General features: G+C 44.0%; 1 long non-coding RNA gene across 6 annotated transcripts; it reads left to right on the plus strand.

Moving 5' to 3' along the window:
* Positions 1–219: 219 nt before the first annotated feature.
* On the plus strand, positions 220–4044 carry LOC119299297. Of its 6 annotated transcripts, none has more exons than XR_005146137.1 (8): positions 220–405; positions 483–607; positions 781–909; positions 1477–1568; positions 1646–1708; positions 1987–2166; positions 2627–2803; positions 2915–4044. It is a non-coding gene; the product is annotated as an uncharacterized LOC119299297 (long non-coding RNA). The 6 variants fall into 6 exon arrangements; XR_005146141.1 differs by having other exon boundaries at positions 2647–2803; XR_005146136.1 differs by having other exon boundaries at positions 1987–2803.
* Positions 4045–8992: the final 4948 nt, after the last annotated feature.

Here is an 8992-nt window from a genome sequence, read left to right on the forward strand (position 1 = left end):
GTATTGGGAGTGGCTAATCTTTTATACCGAGCCTAACGAGTTACACGAGTACTCGTGAGATTGGCTCGTTTAACTTGGTCTATAAACGATCTTAAACTAAAGCTTGGCTCGACTCGTTATTCTTTGAGTTCGAATCGATTCGAGCCGAGTCACGAGCTACTCGTTTAGCTCACGAGCTTCAAGCTTTTTTTCAGCCCTAGCCACCGCCGAAGACTCCTTTTCCCCTTTTCCATCCTTCTCCCTCTTTTCTCCGCCCGTTTCACTCGCCGTGGCCGATGGACGCACCACCGGAGACCACGGCCACTCCGAAAACGGCGGCGATGAGAAGGCTCGGCCCTTGGCGCAGACCCGCGAGGCGGCACGGCGACGGCAGCAACATTTTTCTCCAACCCGTTTCGGTTTGAGGTACATAGTCTGCTTCTTGCCATCCTTTTTCTCTCTGGATTTGGACTTGGGACGTGTTTCTGACTTCCTGTCTACAGGTTACGGCAGAGGTTTCTTGGTTTCTTCAGACGTCTGCGGGGTAGACCATGCTGCCCGCCGTGAGGGGAGACGCCGCCCCAGGCACGAGCACCGCCGCCGCCGAGAAGCTCGTCCATGGCCATGGGTAAGGTGTCTTGGAGCGATTCTACATCTCGTTTCGTTTGGGGCCGGGTTTCAATCAATGGATTATTCTACTGTTCAATTTCATTATCTGAACGTACGCTGGGAGTAAATGGACGCGCGTGAGAGCTGTGCCTGTGTTCCATTGTTGCTGATGTAATAGCTTTCGATTCATAGGCCTGTCACCGTCGGAAAGTGCAAGAAGAAAGCTCCGAGGAAGATCCACAAAGCCGATAGGGAGAAACATGAGCGCGACCTGCTCAATGATCTCTTCAGTGAACTTGGCGAAATAGGTCAGTTAAATAGGTGTGCATCATGTCTCTGAATTTTGGGGATCATTTCCTTTGGAATGTTGGACCTGAGCATGGGTATGTGTGAATCTGCATCATGTTGTTACCATCCATTTCCATGGCTTTTGGGGTGAGTACAGGGGTTCAGTATGTGTCATGGATTTCCTTAGTAGATCCCAGTGAATGTTTATGCTGATGAAAACGTGTATGAACTCATTCAAAATTAGTAACACATGTCTACATATAAAATTGTGTATTACCTGCATCCATTAATTTCAATCTTTTTCTAATCCATCATGCATGTCACGTCCGATCTCTTGTAGTACATGTTATGTCACATGGTAATTCATAGCAGCACTACAACGCAACAACCAAGCTGGGCGTTGTTCTTTACCAATGCCTGTCTACTTGCTGTCATCTCTAAGACACTAACTGCTCAACTAATCAATGAAATTGTAGCTTTTTAGAAATGCCCAGTTGTACCTCTTAAGTTTCCTGTTGTCATTATTTGCTTCACGTAGCCTGCTGTATTATTTGTCTACCTGATGTCACTTCTAAGTACTAACTACTGAATTGGTTGCAGGTGCTTTTAGTATTCCATTCTCAGTCATACACCATGCCTGGTACTACAGGTCCTGCTACAAAAACTGAGACTTCATCAGTGAAAAAATGCAGGTAAATAAGTTGGACATTGAGTGCTTGGCTTTAATTTGGCTACCTGCCATCAGTTCTAACTGCTAAACTCATTTCAGGTGCTTCAACTTTCACAGGTCTTCCTAATTCTATCTGTTCGAAACCGTCAGTTGCAAATTCAGGTTCTGTCGTCGTACCTCTTGATTCCTATTTTGAAAAAGACCTCTTGACTCCTATGACAAACTATTTTCCAAAACCGTGGAGTTTTCTGACTCTTGCATTTGTTAGGTTATTTCCTTCTTCTACTTGGTTTATGCCCACAATAGTTGCAGGATTGCACTTGCACATAGTGGATCACCTGCACATGTCATTTTTGTTGTATATGTCTTCGCTAAGAACTCCTGGATCTCTAAGAAAATTGTTAGTCTGAGTTTAGGATTTTAATTTCCAATCTGTACAGGCCCATCTTTAAATGTCGACTGTTGCGAGAAGATTATACAAAAGTTGAATAAAGGAATATAAATAATACTTATGCAAGGGTAATACTTTGGTAGTTCCACTGAAGTCAAGCATCTGAGAGCAAGGCTGACAACTGCTGAGCAAGATGATCCTGATAAAACAAGGGCAGCAGACTAAATAGGTAAAGCTTGGTATAACTTGCCACATTTTGACTTAACTTGGGACCCATGACTTCCAATTCTGTCTACCATTTGGCTTCTTGATGTTGCATGGGAACTCCTGGAGCATGTACAGTTGTTCATTGCAAAGTGGGATTTATACATGCCTACGGTTGTCCAATCATGTTTGCTTACTGTATGGTGTATATGCAACGAGGCCCCCTATGAAATTTGGATTTATAGTTTTTTGTTCCAAAAAGTGGAAACATAAACTCCGCCGCTGTAAATTACAAATTATTTTGTTAACTTCCTTTCCAGCACATTTAGGGTGTATGATCTTGTGCATATTACAGGTATAGTGTTGTGCACCAATCTGGTTGATGTTTACATAATCCAAGCAGATTTACCAATTAGAAGAGCCATGTATTATTGTAGTTTTCTCTCTACATCAAGTACACATAAATATAATGCCGTAGAATGTAGTTTCTTTTATTGTTCTGCAGATCTTCCCCGTGAGGCGCTACAGATCAGATGGGCGCTGTCGTGAAGGCCGCGAAGGCGTGGCTGGCGGCATGGGTTAGCCTGTGGGTGGTACCACCGTGCTGCTCTGGACGTGCATTGTGGTGCTGCTCGTGGCGGCTTTCGGAGGGAGACAGAGTGGTATGTGCTTTTCTAAACATATATATTCCTGAAGAACCTTTTTTGTAGTCCCGATGAATTAAGCGATTTGTTCTCTCGTGTCTCTTCTCCTTCATTTCTACCTTGATGCAGCAGGACATAGAGAATTTGGGGGCTACTCGGGTTTGGATCAGCAAGCCATGTCCGTTTGGTTTGGCAAAGGCCTTTTATCCTTTTTCTATAATGCCATGAACGTCTCTGAATTTTTACACTACTTCCAGCCGATGCTTAATATTTTTTCCAACATATTTGTGACTGGAGCCCACACATACATAGTCATGGATATGATTTTGTGTTTTGGATCTTGCTATTTCACTAATTTGGAACATGTATATGCAGTTCTAGGCTTCTAGCTAGATGGATTAATAGATATGTTGGACCTATGCATTTTATATTATCCGCATGGATCTATGTTTATTATTTGATGCTCCTCCTTATCCTGGGGAAGAACTTTTGCAAAGAGTTTGTCATTTTTGGAGATATGGATTTGTTGTCACTTCAGCAGTATGCTTTTAGTGCTACAGAGTATGCTGTGAAATTAGATTAGATTGATGATTAGCAATTAACTATAGAACTGTTGGCAGCACCAGTTTAACATATGTTGATTTCAGGCCCATCTTTATTTGCTTTCGAGTTAAACTATGAATTTGAAAACAAAAAAATTATACATTGTTGATGCTAAATTTATCAGTCCTTTTGTTTTGATAATCACCTCCTGCATATGTGTTCCTGGGTAGTTTTCGTACTGCCACAACTTTTGTTGTTTTGGCAGGATAATGTATTTTCTTATGGAAAACACGGATGAGTAATTACATGATACATTATTAATATTAAACTATGTTGTTTCTCTGAAACTAACTTTGTCTTTCAGCTTTGGAAACTGGTGTTCTAACGTTAGTTCCAACAAGAGGGCCACTATAACCACCAACTGGTCTGAGTTTCGTCGCCGTGCCAACATTCACGAAGGAGACGTCTATGCATTTCGTTTCAGGATCACTTCAAAGCGCCGCCTGGTTTTCATCGTGCACCGCCTCTAGATGCACCATCGAAGACGCTGCAGCCCCTGTGTCAATATAATCTAGCACTAAGTACTCTTAATTATGCTCTATCCTGTGATACCCTATGGTTTGCTTTTGGCCCTGTCACAAGCTTTTCAAGACACTAAATCTATCTTGTTGCTTATGTAAAGTGCACTATTCTCAGTCAGATGTTTCATGTTCAGATCCATAATGCCCTTTCTCTGTATATATATTTCTATTTCTACTGCTAAGTTTGTTAATTAAAATAATCATCCCAAACGCTAATTAGAATAGGAAAGAGTGTTAAAGGGTCGACTACAACCATGCACCGCCCAGCTCTCCCTCAAGAGGCGCCCCACGGGTGCGCCTCAACACCTAGTAAATCAATAAGAAAAGACACTAGTAGAAAAAGGGTCAAATGTTCAGCTCACTAGTGCCGGTTTGAATTTGAGCCAGCATTAATATGTCCATTAGTGCCGGTTCCAACGGCTAGGCGGGCCGCTCTCATTAGTACCGGTTCTTGCCGAACTTTTAGCACCGGTTCGTGCCACGAACAGGTACTAATGAGAGTGGTGGCAGGATGTTGTCAGTCTGGGGCCCCATCAGCACCTTTAGTACCGGTTCATGCCACGAACCGGTCCTAAAGGTCGCCCTATATAAACCCTTCGTCCACCCGAGCTCGCTTCTTCCCCCTTTTCCCTCTCCTCTATTCTTCCCTTCCTCTCGAGCTCATCACATTTTTTTCCCAAATTTTGTCAAGATTTGAAGGCCCCCGGCCCATCGGTTCAAATGATCACAAAGGTTAGCAACTTCGTTCTTTCATCTCTCATTGCTAGATTAGCTCTTGCAATGGTTTATATACTGATTAATTTGTGGGTTTTAGTAATTTGGGAGGAATTATATGTGGTAGTATTTGATTTATGTGCAATTTGAGGTCAAAATAACACTTAGTTTGCATATGTAGGTGTGGTTTACTTAGTGCTTTCTAAATCTCCGTCATAACCATCACCGATCGCCCGCACCGTCCCGTCGCCGGCACCATCTTGTGGTGAGCCTCTTGTTCATGAAGTTTTTATATAAAAAATTGATGTTTGTGTGATTTGGATATATAGTTACTCGTATAATTATCTTACCCACACGTTGTTTGTTATACATAATGCCATGGTTTTGATATCCGTCCCCGTCGGCCCTCGTCCTTGTTATGATTCGGATGTGGTATATTCTCTTTTCAAATTATTTGTTGCATTTCGTGTTTATGACAAATTATGCCCATCAAGTTGATAGATATTTTTATGTAGGAGGTATGTGAACCGGAAATTCCATCCGACCCTATTGTCGAGAGGTTAAATTTAGTTGAAAGAGAAAACGAGTATTTGAAAGAAAAATTGAAAAAAATCGAGGAGGAGAAGATGTAATTGGAGTTGCATGTTGCCGATGTCGTCGATGATCACAAGATCAAGATGGAGAAAATGCGCTTGAAGATTAGAAAGATTAGAAAATATGCCATTCATAGTGAGGCTTGGTATCATTATGATGTTGGATCAATTGTTATCTTAGTTGCGATCTTTATGGCATTTGTTGTTGCATTTAAATGCTTTAGCTAGAGAGTTATTTGTTTGTTGCATTTAAGTGTTGTATGAACTTGTATTAATTTGGTCTTTTCGGTGTTGTGTAATGAAGATGAGCCGACAATGGATGTACGATGACCAATGCTCTCCCGAGTTCATTAATGGCGTGCAAACTTTTCTGCTTGCGGCTGAGGCAAACAAGCGGGCGAATGGTTTTATGCCTTGTCCATGTGCTGGCTGCAAGAATGATCACAATTACTCTAAGTCAAGAACCATTCACGTCCACCTGTTTGAGTCTGGTTTCATGCCCCACTATAATGTTTGGACCAAGCATGGAGAAAGAGGGGTTATGATGGAAGACAATGAAGAAGAAGAGGACGACGATAGCTATCCTGGCCATGGGTTCCCTGAATACGATGATACAACAATGGGGGAAGAAGCTGAGCCAGCAATGCGGTAAGAAGCTAAAGAAGAGGCATCAGATGAGCCCACTGATGATCTAGGTCGGGCCATTGTTGATGCAAAGAGAAACTGCGCAAGTGATTTGGAGAAGAAAAGTTGCAGTGCATGTTAGAGGATCACAAGAAATTTTTGTACCCGAATTGCGAAGCTGACAAGAAAATTTGGACACCACATTAGAATTGCTGCAATGGAAGGCAGAGAATGGTGTATCTGACAAGGGATTTGGAAAGTTGCTGGTAATGATAAAGAATATGCTTCCAAAGGACAACGAATTGCCCGAGAGTACGTACGAAGCAAAGAAGGTTGTCTGCCTTCTAGGGTTAGAGGTGCAGAAGATATATGCATGCCCTAATGACTGCATCCTCTACCATGGTGAGTACGAGGATTTGAACGCTTGCCCGGTATGCGGTGCATTGCGCTATAAGATCAGCCACGATGACCCTGATGATGTCGAGGGCGAGCGCCCCAGGAAGAAGATTCCTGCCAAGGTGATGTGGTATGCTCCTATAATACCACGGTTGAAACGTTTGTTCCAAAACAAAGAGCATGCCAAGGCGATGCGATGGCACAGAGAATACCGTAAGAAAGAGGGATAGTTGAGAGTACCCGCTGACAGGTCGCAGTGGAGAAAAATCGAGAGAAAACTGTATGGGCCAACTACGTCGAAGGAGGAAGGAAGACTCCAGAATTCAAGGGAACACTGGAGAAGCAAAGAGAACACTAGCCCGCTTTTGTGAAATTTAAGGAATCAGAATTATCTAAGGAACGGTCAAGAAAAAACAAGACCAATGCTGCAAAAAAGACACAGTTCCATAGGCTGGGGCCAGATGGCTATGCGGTGGCAATGCCTAAGTGGGATAAGTCTGAGCAAGAGATGTTGGATGCAGGGGTCGATCCAGTTACTAGGAGCTGGCCCCCCAGATGTAGAATTTGGTTCTATGCGCATGGGGGGCGTTAGACCCGAAGACAAGCCTGGTTTCGAAGAAGGCAAGTCTAAAAGGAACCAAAGATAAGTTACTTCAAGCAATAGAAGATGCTCGAACGGGGGTGTTCACGCCCAACAGAGAGAACGACGAGCTTACACGTGCCCTGGGAAATCTTGAACACCCGGAAAGAACACGAGGCAAGGGCATTGTTCCGTGATATGAGGGCTTTTCGGACTGGAACGCCGACTACAGAACCCGTGCAAGAAGGAAGATGGAGGAGGAGAAGAAGAGGAAGCTGGAGGAGGAGCAGAGGAAGTAGGTGAAGGAAATATGCCCTAGAGGCAATAATAAAGTTATTATTTATGTCCTTATATCATGATAAATGTTTATTATTCATGCTAGAATTGTATTAACCGGAAACATAATACATGTGTGAATACATAGACAAACAGAGTGTCACTAGTATGCCTCTACTTGACTAGCTCGTTGATCAAAGATGGTTATGTTTCCTAACCATAGACATGAGTTGTCATTTGATTAACAGGATCACATCATTAGGAGAATGATGAGATTGACTTGACCCATTCCGTTAGCATAGCACTTGATAATTTAGTTTGTTGCTATTGCTTTCTTCATGACTTATACATGTTCCTATGACTATGAGATTATGCAACTCCCGTTTACCGGAGGAACACTTTGTGTGCCACCAAACGTCACAATGTAACTAGGTGATTATAAAGGTGCTCTACAGGTGTCTCCGAAGGTACTTGTTGGGTTGGCGTATTTCGAGATTAGGATTTGTCACTCCGATTGTGGGAGAGGTATCTCTGGGCCCTCTCGGTAATGCACATCACTTAAGCCTTGCAAGCATTGCAACTAATGAGTTAGTTGCAGGATGATGTATTATGGAACGAGTAAAGAGACTTGCCGGTAACGAGATTGAACTAGGTATTGAGATACCGACGATCGAATCTCGGGCAAGTAACATACCAATGACAAAGGGAACAACGTATGTTGTTATGCGGTCTGACCGATAAAGATCTTCGTAGAATATGTGGGAGCCAATATGAGCATCCAGGTTCCGCTATTGGTTATTGAACGGAGACGTGTCTCAGTCATGTCTACATTGTTCTCGAACCCGTACGGTCCGCACGCTTAAGGTTTCGATGACAGTTATATTATGAGTTTATGAGTTTTGATGTACCGAAGGAGTTCGGAGTCCTGGATGAGATCGGGGACATGACGAGGAGTCTCGAAATGGTCGATACGTAAAGATCGATATATTGGACGACTATATTCGGACATCGGAAAGGTTCCGAGTGATTTGGGTATTTTTCGGAGTACCGGAGAGTTACGGGAATACGTATTGGGCCTTATTGGGCCATACGGGAAAGAAGGAAAAGGGCCTCAAGGATGGCCGCACCCCTCCCCTTGGTCTGGTCCGAATTGGACTAGGGAAGGGGGGCGCCCCCTTCCTTCCTTCTCCTTTTCCCTTCCTCTTTTCCTATTCCATATGGGAGGTGGAATCCTACTAGGACTAGGGAGTCCTAGTAGGACTCCACACTTGGCGCACCCCCTCCTAGGGCCGGCCTCCTCCTCCCTTGCTCCTTTATATATGGGTGCAGGGGGGCACCCCAAAGAGACAACAATTGATCATTGATCTCTTAGCCGTGTGCGGTGCCCCCTTCCACCATAATCCTCGATAATATTGTAGCGGTGCTTAGGCGAAGCCCTGCGATGGTAGAACATCAAGATCGTCACCATGCCTTTGTGCTGACGAAACTCTTCCCCGACATTCTGCTGGATCGGAGTCCGGGGATGTCATCGAGCTGAACGTGTGCTAGAACTCGGAGGTGCCGTAGTTTCGGTGCTTGATCAGTGGGGCCGTGAAGACGTACGACTACATCAACCACGTTGTGCTAACGCTTCCGCTTTCGGTCTACGAGGGTACGTAGACAACACTCTCCCCTCTCGTTGCTATGCATCACCATGATCTTGTGTGTGCGTAGGAATTTTTCGAAATTACTACGTTCCCCAACAGTAGGAAGCAGAACACCTTCAAGGCCTAGAATCATCGCACGCGGACTTGGCACTTAAATTCCAGCGGCAGTAGTAGCAGATCGACTCACTTAGCCAGGAAAGGGGGTCTCAGCAGTGATAGCAGCTAGCGGATGATCCAACATTGGATAGCACCGT

The sequence above is a fragment of the Triticum dicoccoides genome, chromosome 5A, assembly GCF_002162155.2.
Source record: "Triticum dicoccoides isolate Atlit2015 ecotype Zavitan chromosome 5A, WEW_v2.0, whole genome shotgun sequence".
Lineage (NCBI taxonomy): Eukaryota > Viridiplantae > Streptophyta > Magnoliopsida > Poales > Poaceae > Triticum > Triticum dicoccoides.